This window comes from Hemitrygon akajei, unplaced genomic scaffold, assembly GCF_048418815.1.
Source record: "Hemitrygon akajei unplaced genomic scaffold, sHemAka1.3 Scf000053, whole genome shotgun sequence".
In the NCBI taxonomy this organism is placed as follows: domain Eukaryota; kingdom Metazoa; phylum Chordata; class Chondrichthyes; order Myliobatiformes; family Dasyatidae; genus Hemitrygon; species Hemitrygon akajei.
Window position 1 is genome coordinate 5,184,176 of NW_027331939.1, and position 13,430 is coordinate 5,197,605.

Genomic DNA, 13,430 nt, shown 5'->3' on the forward strand with positions numbered 1-13,430 from the left:
GACCAGCCAGGGTTGGTCTGACACAATGAGAAATAGGGCACTGAGGAGTACGATCGAATAAACGAATCTGGGAATGCAGGCCCACAATTCAATGAAATTTGTTGCACAGTTAGACAGGGTCGTAGAAACAGCTTTTCGCACATTGGCCTTCCTAGACCAAAGTACTGAGTACAGGAGTTGGGACGTTACGTTGCTGTGGTTTCAGGCTTTATTGGGGCCTAATTTGGAATATTGTGTGCGGTTGGACTCAACTACCTGCAGGAAACATGCAAATAAGATTGAGAGAATGCAGACAAAAATATTGCACGGCTATTGCCGGGACTGAATGTTCTGAATTAAAAGGAAAGTTTACATAAGTTAGCACTTTATTCCCGAGCGGGTAGAAGACTGAGGGGAGATTTGATAGAGGTATACAACATTATGACGTGTATAGAGAAGGTATATTCTCCAATTGCCTGCGATGGTTTTGAAGGAAGACAAGTATTTGCTTTGCCTTCGCTGCGTTTTCAGATTGTGCAGTTTTGAATGTTTCATTTATTATTGATTTCGGAGGGAGACACGGATTCCACACCGGCCCTGTGGATTCAGGGTTAAATGGATCGAAATGTGAGCGTATCTACACCCGTTACGATAGAACTACGATTCACAGGTAAATTGGCATTAGGATAAGTTGGTGTGTACTTAATTTGGGAAATTGGAATTGGCATTTTGGAAGGCTGGTTCTTTTAATAAGCACCAGGAGTTGCTGCTGAACACTGTGAAATGCTGGTTTTAATTTGTAGGGTTCCATTCGAAAAGATTGTTCCTGCCTTCTGTCAGGAAGCCAATTCTGAATCAACGCATCCAGGCTTCCCTGGATCCCATGCCTCCTGACTTTCTGAATGAGTCTATTGTGGGGAACTGATCAAATGCCCGACCAAGATTAATGCACCCTTATCGACTGTCCTGATTCTTCTGTTTGTTTTAGTTTCACTTTTTCAAATAATTCAATCTGACCCATAAAGGACAACATGCCATCTTTTCTCTCCGTAGCAGACTACGTTTCTCCAAATACTCATAAGTTCCTTCTTCAATAATCCTCTCCAGTAGTTTACCCACTACTGTTGTAAGACTCCCTGGTCTATAATTCGAAAAACTATCCCTATTATCTTTTGTCAACAAATGAATAACATTTTCCACCCTCCAATCATCTAGTTCTACTTCTGTGGCCAGCGAAGACACAAATCTTCGCAATATCCAAAATCTCAGCAATATCCGAACTCGCCTTCCAAAATTACTTGAACTATGTCTCTTCCGGTATTGGGGAATCATCTATTACAAAGACTATATCCCTTCTGGCACCGTGGGATCATCTGTCATAATGCTTTCCAAGTTTCCAGTGCATCCTCTTTTCAGCGTCGGCATGTTCGAGCATATCTGCCTTTTGGCGCTGTGTTCACATTGATCAATGTATTCAGTGAGGAGCTTCACCGCCTCCTTGGACTCCAGGCACTAGTTTTCCTCTTTTACCTCTGACCTGCACACACTCTCCCCAGTCTCCTCCTGTTCTTCACAGTGCAACTCGTCAACGATTTCTCAGATCCCCCTATCACTCATTTTAAGTCCATTCTTAAATTTCTTCTTGTCTGCATTGTGACTCGCTATAGCGTTATTTGATCCTTTCTTCCTGTTCTGTAAGTATCGTTCTTTCTTCCTCTTGACGTGTTGTCCAACTTTCTTATCTCCCAGGGTTACTGTACATTGTCATCCTTTCCCTGCGTCACTGAGACAAGCCTATAGTGAACCCCATGTAGGTGAGCCCTAAACAATATCCACATATCTGTTGCGCAATACCCCGAGTGCATCATTTCCCAATGTACCTTCCTAAAATCCTGCCAGGCAGCACCATAATTCCCAGACCCTCAATTGAACACGTTCCATACTCTCTGGACAAGGTAAAAAGAGGGGAGTACTGTCCTATTGTTCTGAAATGCTGACCCACCGAGAGATCTATCACCTGACCCGTTTCCTTTTCTAATATTAGATCCACTAAGCACTGTTCGATAGTGCGCCTGTCGACATAGTGACATGAATCCTTCCTGGACACAACTGAGAAATTATGCCATTCTTAAACCTTTTACCCTGGGGAGAAGCCAAAGAAGTTTCAGTTACCCATGCCAATAAAATGGCAAATGTCCATGTCCCGCTTCCCGATCGGTTCCTCACTGTTCCGTTGCAGGGACGGCTGTATAGAACACTCCAAATGAGGTTATCATGTTTCTGTGTTCGTCTCCCAGTCTATTCACAAACGAAAGCTCCACGTTGTCCTCCCTTTCTGCAGCTGCAATACTATCCCTGGTTTCCCATCTCACTCCCTTTACACTCTGTTACCCGACCCTGTTCATTTTGAAACATCTAAAACACGGAAATTTCTGCAGCCATCCCTGCCCTTGTGACAGTCGAGTGTCTGTGATAGTTTGGAACAAACTTCAACCAATGTAACAATCACGCCAGCAGCATTGAGCGTTTGTATTGCTACCGACCTGAACTGTATGAAGTCAGCAATCTTCCGGCGATTCTGCAATTCCCGGATGACCAGGCATATGAAAGTTTGAATTCACGACTTTTTTTGCCAAAGCTGTTCATTGTAAAACGGCTTTATTTGAAAACTCCGCTGAATTGTCATTAGACGCGGGCGTTATCTACACAGATGGCCATTTAATGTAAACACATACTTCATTCCATTCTTCAGCTCTTCTCTGAATTTCCTCTGTGTCAGTGTATAGATACAAGTATTGGTACACATGCTGAGTACTTGCATCATTAACCCAAATTGCTGTAGGATGTATACCGGGGAACTCAAATATCTGTCCTCGTAAAAATAGTTTTGCGCTTGCCATTTTAGAGAACGGGCTACATGGGGAATCCAAAATAATATGAAATTAGCTGATATAGAAAACAACAAAATTATCGATTGTCTGCGTTTTTCCACCTCGTCATCTTTCTGATTGTCGCTGCTGTGCCGAACCCTTCTGCGGACTCTATTTGCCACAACGATATGTCTTACGGTTAACCCGTTAAACACCAGGATTAATCCGATTGGTATCAATGGTGTTAAAATGCTCTGCAGTATTGTGTACCCTCTCCACACGGGTAAAGTGGCGTATACATATGTGCCGATGCACCGCCACGGCGTGTTGTCAATGATGACGTAAGGTTCAATGGCAAAGTAAAACGGGGCACATTTCCCGCAGCTCACTATAACCACTGTCACGATAACCACCGTTGCTGTTCTCTCGGTGCAGTATCGTTCCCGCAGCTTTCGGCAACATATTGCGATAAAGCGATCGAAGGTAAAACTGACCGTGAACCAAACAGAACAGTCCCGCGTCACGGTCGCAAATACAAGTGTCAGAGCGCATACAGGAGTGATGAGCAGGGATCTGGAATAAATGTAAATATTGTTGGTCTGTTCCACTAAAGCAACAACGATAACCACCATCAGATCCGCTGTTGCCATTCCAACCAGGTAACGGGTGATGCATTTCGAGAGTCCGCATTTTCCCCGAGATAGGATCACAATCGCCGTTAAATTAACTGCAAGAAATTTGGAAATAAAATAGAAATATGGTCAGCTCCCTGAATGCCCCCATTCTACCGATGCTATGCAGGGTATGGTCTGTTTGGAAGTGGAAAGCGGGAATCCAGTGTGTGCGGTCTCGGTCGCTGCACTCCGGCTGGAGGACAATGACGGATGTGAGTGTCAGTCGATTGGCGACCTTCCCACAGTTTAGAGCGAGGCACCCGAGTTCCAGGACTCACGTACCGGTGAGCAGTCGATCGCTACTGTAAACAACATCATTTCCATTATTAGAGGTGAAATAGCTGACGGGATTATTTGTAGCGGTTACAACATGGAATCAAGGAGATATAAAGCACGAGTTCTCATTTACTGACTTACAGAACAGACCTACGTGTCGAAAATACACTGGTCCGTCATTTAAATAAGCTGCCACGTCTGTATAAGATCGAACTGTCTGCACTGATAAGATCGAACTGTCTGCACTGATAAGATCGAACTTTCTGCACTGATAGAGACTCGGACCTAGAAAAGCAGAGACCAGCATCAGTTCAGAAAGCCTAGCGAGGTGAAATTATGAAACAGTGACAATATCGGCATCAACTTAATTGACAAAAGTAGAAGAAAACACTGCGGTCAATGTATGGACAATGAAATTAAACTATTAGATGCCTGAATCCTCCATTTCGGAAACACGTTTCAGCCGACGGTAACATCTGTGCTCAGTAACAGTGCGGATACCGCAGCAGAGTAACGACGGCACCATACATAAAGTGAGCAGCTCCGGCATCTTACCGGGGACACCAACCGCTACAATTGTGGGGTAGTAAATGCTCGCGATGTGGTAAATCGCCGGATATCCCATATTCCGTCAGAAGCAGCGTTCAGTTGCGCGGAGCTGCTCAGATGGACTGGTGATCGGTTTCCTAGACTTTTATCCAGGTTAAAGCAATTCCACTGAGGCAATTTGCGTGGCTATTACGCCAGGGACATTAGTGATAACGAACTGCACTAACAATTACGTAAACAATTTGAATCACTCTGTACCTGTGTCATCAATCTGACTCACCAAGGGATACTACAATATTTTTACTTTTAAAAAAATGATGTGAATTTTCCATGTTTTTTTCCATGATACCTTGCTTCAGCTATTTAAATTGGATATTTTTATACCAGCGTTATTCTTAAAGTAGGCATTCATCTTGAAATCGATTTATTTTGTAACATTTGGTGGAACACATTCGCTTCTGAAATTGAGGGAAGGAGTTTGTTCTGACAGGTGAAATGGAGAACACTTCATTATTAAAGGGGAACTTTCGTTCATTCTTTTCTTTCGTTCTTTCCAGTCATTCCGGGGGTGAGTGTTGGAAATCACAGTGACAGCTGACGTGTTACAATGACATGCACTGCACTTATCTTCTTCGAAACTATTTAAAAGATCCACAGCGATATTCCAGAGATCTGTGATCAAAAAGGGAGCGTGTCCTCGGGAGATTAGCGAGGGCTGTGGACAGTTTGAAGAACAATGTTTTCCAGCGCACACATGGGCCGTTTGGCAGGAACCTGACCTCTGCCAGTGAATGACCTGACCACCTCACACCCGTGAAGTGCGATGCAGTCTGTTTAACTTTGAATATATTCGCAAACCTGCGACAATTCCACCGCTAATTCTCCATCCATTCTCTGTCTGAAACAAAGTAGCAAGTAAAACCTCTGAACTATCCGCAGGTTCCCAGGTTGTTCTATTATTTGCCACGAAGTTGTATTTTTTTCCTCCTGATTTACTGTCAGGTATATTGCCTTTCGACAATCACTATGAGTATGTGCAGAGCAGTTGATGTGTTCAAGCTCACATGTCAATCACACTTCCTTCTGCTCCTGCAGTGCACCGCTCCGTGCCGATTGTTGTTCTCGTACCGATGAGCGGCCCTCGGCTTATTGGAGAAAGTCTCATCACTCTGTTTCCATTGTGGGACTCGTACTAACGTGAGGCCCTCGGTTGACTGGAGAAAGTATCACCTCTGCCTTCAAATTCATCCTTCCAAAGAGAATCGCTCTGTAACGTTCTGGGTTGAAGTCCATCTGTAACTTCTCAGCGCTGCTCTGCGTCCTGTCACTGTCCTGTTGTAAACTCCACAAATGTGTAACCTGCAGGAAACTGCGAGGCAAGTTGGAAGCTCAACGTATGGCGGATCTCCCACCAGAACGCCTTGAAGCCTGCCCTCCTTTTACATATGTGGGGCTCGATGTACTTGGTCCCTGGTCTATCACTACGAGACGCACCAGAGGAGGACAAGCAGAGAGCAAACGGTGGGCCATCATGTTCAGCTGCATGAGTTCAAGAGCGGTACACATTGAGGTCATCGAATCTTTGGATACATCCGGCTGCATTAACGCTCTCAGGCGCTTCTTTGCACTCAGAGGCCCTGCAAAACAGTTAAGGTCTGATTGCGGCACGAAGTTTGTTGGAGCGTCCAAGGAGCTGGGGATGTACAAAACGGTGCTAAAGTACCTCAGTCAGCAGGGATGCAACTGGGCGTTTAACACACCACACGCCTCTCACATGGGAGACGCATGGGAGCGGATGACTGGTATCGCCAAAAGAATTCTTGATTCAAAGTTTCTGCAGCAACGCACCCGACTGACCCACGAGGTACTGTACACACTAATGGCAGAGGTCACAGCCATTATAAATGCACGACCACTCCTACCTGTGTCTTCTGACCCGGAAAACCCCTTCATACTCTCGCCATCAATGCTCCTTACGCAGAAGGCAGGAGCTCCCCCTCCACCTGGGGACTTCTCTGATAAGGATTTGTACACAAAGCAATGGAGACAGGTTCAGATTCTTGCAAAACATTTCTGGTCTAGATGAAGACATGAATATCTACCTTTGTTGCAACACAGACAAACGTGGACAGAACCCTGCGGGAATCTTCAAGTTGGAGATTTAGTCCTGCTCAGGGACAAGCAAATCGCCCGCAACTGCTGGCCAATGGCCAGAATCACTGCCACATTCCCTAGTTGGGATGGACATGACAGGAAGGTTGAGTGGAAAACTTCTGACCAAGGTGATGTGAAAACTTACCAAAGGCCAGTTGCAGAAGTCATTCTACTTCTACATAAGGACTGATTTAGAGACTGAAGTTTTGTATTATGTTCATAGTGACCTTACGAAGGCCAGGCGGGGAGTGTGTTGCCTTTAAGGCATTTGTTTAGTTTATTATATTTTCGCTTTAGTAATTCGTTTGTAATTGTTTTCTAGTTAAAGTTAAGGTTGTTTAAAGTAAATTCGTTGTCTGTGATATATCGCGGCATGCGATGACGTCACACCAGGTTTCGCCGCGTCTTGTGGGAAAATACCGGTTTGGAGAAACGGGAAGGAGGGGGCTTATGTGTGCAGGATCAGCGCGAGAAAAGTTTTCTTTCTACGCACCAGAAACATCAGAGAAGCAAAGCCGTAAGTTAACAAGATAATCGATATGTTGAATTAAAAATGTTAATGCTGATTCTGTTAAAAGTAATAACGGTCGATAAAGTTTATGTTTTTTGTTATTTAAAGAGTTGCGGATAGCTTGTGTTGATGTATTTAAAGCCAGTCGATGGCGTAGGTAGATTCTGAATGTATGTTGCTCTTTAATGTAATATAGTTGTTGTAGTTTTACTTTTGCAAGTATTTATGATGTAAATGTGATATCAAGAAGGAAACAAATACTGCATATATTTTGTATTGTTTTATCAACAGTTTTCGCCATACGTTAATGTGGAAGAGTGAACAGTAAACGGTTAATCTTACTGGGGCCGCATCGTTGACTGGTTTATGCTTGGTGTTTAGTTCAGAGTTCTTTTACACCTGTGCGAGAACACTACATAATGAATAAATGTGATAAATATTGCCACGAATCTACTGCACAGCACTTTGCAGATCTCTTGTTCACCCAGTGTTTCAGGTTAAGGAACACTCTGGACTCTGAATGAATCAGTGGGAAACACTCGTTCTCCAGTGTCTTTATAAAAATTGTGACATTCAGATTCTCTTCTGAGTCCTGGGTCATTTTTGTTTCTGTCTATCGCCTCGAAGCAATTCAGAAGTCGGTCCTCCGATTCCCGCGACATTGTTGCCGATATATCTGGTGTCTTGTTCCTCACCCTCCGCCTGGATGGAGGTAGGAGAAAGAAAACCAGACGTTCAGAATCCCCGAAATATGGTCTTGGGGTGGAATGGTAGGCTTTCCTGATCGTGCTCCAACAGTGGTCGAGAGTGCGGGAGCACCTGGTACTGTGGATGACGTGCTGATGACAAATAAGCCGAGAATTTCTTAAATAAGCCTGATAGAAACCCCCGCAATGATTTGAAAGTCATCAGGTTAGGCAGTTCCTTGCTTGCTGGTCGCGGCACTCAGTACATGGTTTGCTTGCTTAACATCTGCTCTGGCGGTATGTGAAGTGCCGTCCGGATCAATGAGGAGAAGCTCTCGGTAAGCAGCACCGACAGAACTCAATCATTGGATGTTGTGATTGGGGGAACAAGGGTGCGGCAAGACCGCTATATACGGACAGCATGAAGAATTTATCATGAAACAACACCGCCGTTCCACCCCCCCCCCCCCCCCCCCAGCACCACAATACCTTCTTATCTTCTCCGAACGGTGGATTGAGAAGACTTCCGGCTGTTCCACCGAACTGAGCCATGTTTCCATGAAACAGAGAAGACAGCAGCCCCTCATTTCCCTCCGAAACTGCAATGTTGCGCTTACATAATGTATCTTGTTTTCAAGTCATTGGCCTTTGGCTAAGAAGATGCCGGGTAAAGGATGCTTCATAGCCCGGCGATTTAGTCTGGCTTGAAGTCTTCCGAACCGACCTTTTTTCCGGCAATGTTAATGGCTGACCTTCGCGGATCGCTGAAAGGTGCCGCACCTGCATTCCCGAGAGTCAAGTCCACCTGGTCCTTCAGCAGCTCGTTACTCTGCCGGTTAATTTAGACAGCTCAACAGTACGTTTCTTAAAGGGAAATTAGGGGCTTCAGATTGCAGCGACAGTGATTCAAAAGAAATACATCTAGACATTTTGCGAGCTGTCGGCAATACGTCACGTGTATCGCCAGTGCCATCGTGGATCTTTGGATTTATAAACAAATCTCAAAATTCCTAAAGCCGTATCAATAATGTAGACATCCCTCTCTTACTTTTGCCTACAAAATGCATCACCTCGCACATCATGGTTAAATACGATCTGTCTTTGATCTGTGCAGCAAATGGAACAACGATGTATGAAATGCAGGCCATTGAGTCTAACAGCGTTGGTGGAAGAGTTACAGGAGGGGATGCGGGTGTTGGGATCTGTCAGCATTTAAACAGACAGAGGCTGATTTGAGGTAATCAGGTGGTTCCTAAATTTGTCAATGACATCAGTGTCGGTGGTGTCTTGGACAATGAAGCGAATAGACCAACTTAGAAAGTGGTCAAGGATTGGCAGGTGGAATTTAATTTGACAAAATGTAGCACTTTGCAAAGTTAAGGCAGTGCAGTTCTTGCATAGTAAATGGCAGGACACTGGGAATTTTGCAGAATTGGATAAACCAAGCCGAAGGATGCATATTCGCTGAAACCGGTTACACACGTAGAAAAGGCACAGGAAGGATGCCACGAGACTGGAAACATACCGGGAAAGTTTCATGAGAATATTTCTTTGAACACTCGATTATTATATAAGGATAGTTTGTGTAAGCTGAGAGATTTCTCCTTGCTGCATAGGACGCCGAGGGGTGACATTCACGACGGTCACAGATAGGCGTCAATATGTTTGTTGTGATGCGTCTAGTGTGATAGTATAGTGGGTAGTGTTTGTGGTTCTCACTTTCGGCGAGGAGAAAAGGAGAGCTGAACGTGTAATTCTCTCCCTGCCAGCGCACAGCCTCTCCGACAGAAAGCCTCATGCAGTGTCTACTCGCTGGCGATACAGGCAAACTGAATTACTTTTGGACGCAGGCTGAACTACAAAGGGCAGGGAGGACGTCTGGCTCCTGCACACGTAGCTCGCAGGACCACCGGTGCGTGGACGCGTCCTGGTGCTCGTGTACAGATCCCTATGGGCAGCCTCGGGAGAGACGAACGCCATGGGAGTAGCACGGACAGCAGATCCGGAATGGAGCTCCTTACCGGCTGAACGTCACAGAGCGCCCTTCCGGCAATATCCCCTCACGCCTCTCAGGATCTTTTCCATCAGCTTACCAACTACTGAAGTAAGCCTCACTGGTCTACAATTTCCTGGGCTATTTCTACTCCCTTTCTTGAATGAGGGAAGAACATCTGGCAACCCTCCAATCCTTCGGAACCTCTCCTGTCCCCATTGATGATGCAATGGGGACGGTGTGATCCCGAAATTAAAGGAATTACGTGTGAGAAGCGTTTGATTAAATGTGGGAGCATATTACTGACAACTATAGAATATTGAAAGACTGCGAGAATATGGATGTGGTGGGAATAATTCACATAGTGGAGGGAGTCTAGGACCCGACGGCACTGCCTCAGAATACAAGGGCGCCCCTTTAGACGGAAGATGAGGATAAAATTCTGCCATTACGGGAACTCATTGCTATGGACGGCTGTAAAGGCGGAACAATTGGGTTTTTTATATAGCAAAAGTTTCTGATCAGTCAGGGCGTCAAAGGTCACAGGCAGAAGGCGGGAAAATGGGGGTTGAGGGGAATAATAAAGCAGCACAAGCAACAACAAAGGTATCAATAGCCCCCCCCCCCCCGCAACGTTTCAGCAAAAATCATCAGCGCCCACCACCCACCATGTAAGCAATGGCAAAGTCCCTAAAGATAGATGTGTTCAATAGTGGGAGAGCTTTACCGGACATGTACTGGGCCGAACCCACCACATTCTGTAGCAACTTACGTTCATTGACATTGATGTTCCCATACCGAGCCACGAGGCAGCCAGTCGATACACTCGGTATCACATTTACAGAAATGTGTCAAGGTTCCAGATGTCCTGCCGATCTCCGCAAACTCCGACGAAACCAGAGGCACCGCCGAGCTTACTTCGCATTTGCACTTGTGATGGGTCCAGGGCGAACCCTGTGAAATAGGAACATCCGGGGATTTAAAGTTGCTCACCCTCACTGATCCTCCGATGAGGACTGGCTCGTGGAACTCTGGTTTCTTCTCCGTTTGCTTTGCTCGCATTGAGTGGGACGTTCACGGGCGGGGTGGAAGCTGAAGGCGAAGTGGGTGACATTGTCGAGCTCAGTGTGAATACAGGAGCGGCAGCAATACATTGGTCGACGTAGCGCTGGGAGCGCTGGGGTGAGTTACCGGGGAAGGTGTGGTACATTGGTTTGGTAGATTGATTTACTTAGGCAACGAAAAGGGAGACATATATGGGATACATGCGGGTGTCCATGGCTACCCATTGAATTTGGAGTAAGCGGGAGGAGCCGAAGGAGAAACTGTTGAGGTGAGGACCGGTTCTGCCAGACGGAGGGTGGTGATGATAAAGGGAATCTGGTTGGTTGTTTCCTTTAGAAATGTGGAGAGTTTTAAGGCCCTCTTGATGAGGGACTGAAAATCCATGGAGATGAAAATCTAAAGTTTGTGAGTTGATCGAGAGCCCAGGAAGCTTCGTGAATGTAGATGGGAAGGGGCTGAATTATGGAGCATAGTTTGGACTGGAGCTGTAAGAACACAGGATAGTGGGGCAGGAACTGGCAGAGACAATGTGCCTAACCGGACATTTAGGCTTATGAATGAGTAGGAGGTAGAAGCGGACAGTTCAGGGCAATGGAAGCACGAGTTATCCACAGTGAATGGAGGTTCTCTGGAGTTGATGATGTCAGTGATAATGCCGGATGCAGTTCTCTGATGATCCGGAGTCGGGATTCTTCGAGGTGTAGAGATCATGATGTGTGTGAAAGTTACCGCCTAGTCTCAGCCAGGTAGAGGTCAGTCCGTCACTCTACGACAGCAGCATTTTGTCAGCAGGTTGGATGGTAACTTTGGGACCGGTGCTGAGAGATTAGAGGGCAGTAAATTCAGTGGGGGTAAGGTTCGAGAAGCGGTGAAGATTCCTGATGTTGAGGCGGTTGATGTCTGCTCGGGAATTAGTGATGAAGACATTCCACAACAGGCAGATAACTAGCGTGCTGTGTCCGAGAGCAGGAGGGTTGGAACCGGAAGAAATCACCCTCAGTGCTGGGTGGTGAATTCTTGCCGATAAGATCTGCTCGGAGACGGAGCTGAATGTGAAATAAACTTCACCTTCCCAGCAGCAGCTCCTCCCGAAGGTCTGAGAAGCTCCAGCAAATTGTTTATGAAAGTGTCTGCAGAAATACTTCACAGACTAGACACATAATATTATATGTTGCGTACAACGAAGACGAGGCATTACGTTTTCCCCGGGGGTGGAGTACTCCTATTAATCCCCACGCGGACAATCATGCTGCAGGGAGTGAACAGAATCCACCAGTTTGTCAAAAAGACCGTGGCAAGACTCGAACCTGCAATCTTCTGATGACCTCCACCAGTCAAGCACCGAAGTCAGACACCTTATCCATTAGGCCACACGGCCGTATTCTGTTAGAAAGGCCAAGGGGGAAATGGGGAACATGCTGACTGCTGCAAGGAGTTTCCACCTGTAAAATGATTTCTTGACCGAGCTAAAAGTACTCGCCTGCAGTGATTTCATCCCAGGTGAGCATTCGACCATTGTTGTGCCAATATCTCTCCATGCATTCTGCTTTGGGTTGCTCAGTATTCCATTTCTGTCACACAGAAAGGAATTGTCAAAGGCACACACCACTGTCTTTTGCAGCAGTTATATTCTGGTATTGGAATCAGTGACAATGGTCCACCACATTCAATACATTATTGACAGCGAACTTGATTTCTTTATAGCTATTTCAGCCGTTGGTTTGGTATTCCAGAACCGGGCGGCCATGTGTTTGTGTCGGTTCAGCGTTAGGGTGTTCCGATCAGCGGCTGCGCAAATGCGGACGTTGCCTTCAGCGCGTTCCAATGCGGTAGTTATCGGGTTATTGCATTTGCCCAATACACGGAATATCGTCATTGTCGAACCAGATGGCAAATTCCTGTAATATCTGTTTACATTAAGTCGAACAATATGATAACAAAGCTATTGAAAATTTATTTCCCTGTTTCCTGTGGTTGGCACATATTTCTCTAAACTGTCCTTATCCACTTCCATGAATTCTGGCAAGCACGGCAAGCAAAGCAAATCGGCAGAGAATCTGAACATAAATGTGTGAACCTTAAGCAGACGAGGTGGCCGAGAGGTTAAGGCGATGGACTGCTAATCCATTGTGCTCAGCACGCGTGGGTTCGAATCCCATCCTCGTCGTCCCGATATTTATCGGGGGGGGGGGGGGTGGGGGACCACCTTTAACACTGTCACTTTAAAACATCCAGATTTTGTCACAGGGACGCCAGACGGTTTGTTACGCGAATCATGAAAAGCAATATTCATCATTAATTTCTCACCAAATTTGGCCGCGATACCACAAGATATAGGAGCAAAATTAGGCTATTCGGCTCACCGATCTCCGACATTCCATCAAGGCTGAGGCCTCACCTTGAGTATTGTGAACAGTTTTGGGTCCCTCAGTTTAAAAAAATATGCACTAACATTGGGGAGAGTCAGGAGGACGTTCACAAGGATGATTCATGTCTCTGGGACTGTACTCGCCGGAATTTAGAAGGGTGAGAGGGGAATCTCATTGAAACTATTCGAATATTGGAAGGACTAGACAGAGTAGATGTGGAAAGGGGGATTCCCATGGTGGGAGAGTCTAGGACAGGGGGGCACAACGTCAGGAAAGAGGGGTGCCCTTTCAAAACAGAGTTGGA

At 45.9% G+C, this 13,430-nt stretch overlaps 1 non-coding gene across 1 annotated transcript; it reads left to right on the plus strand.

The window, feature by feature from the left end:
* The first annotated feature begins 12,842 nt into the window (after positions 1–12,842).
* On the plus strand, positions 12,843–12,924 carry trnas-gcu (transfer RNA serine (anticodon GCU)). The gene has a single exon. It is a non-coding gene; the product is annotated as a tRNA-Ser (tRNA).
* Positions 12,925–13,430: the final 506 nt, after the last annotated feature.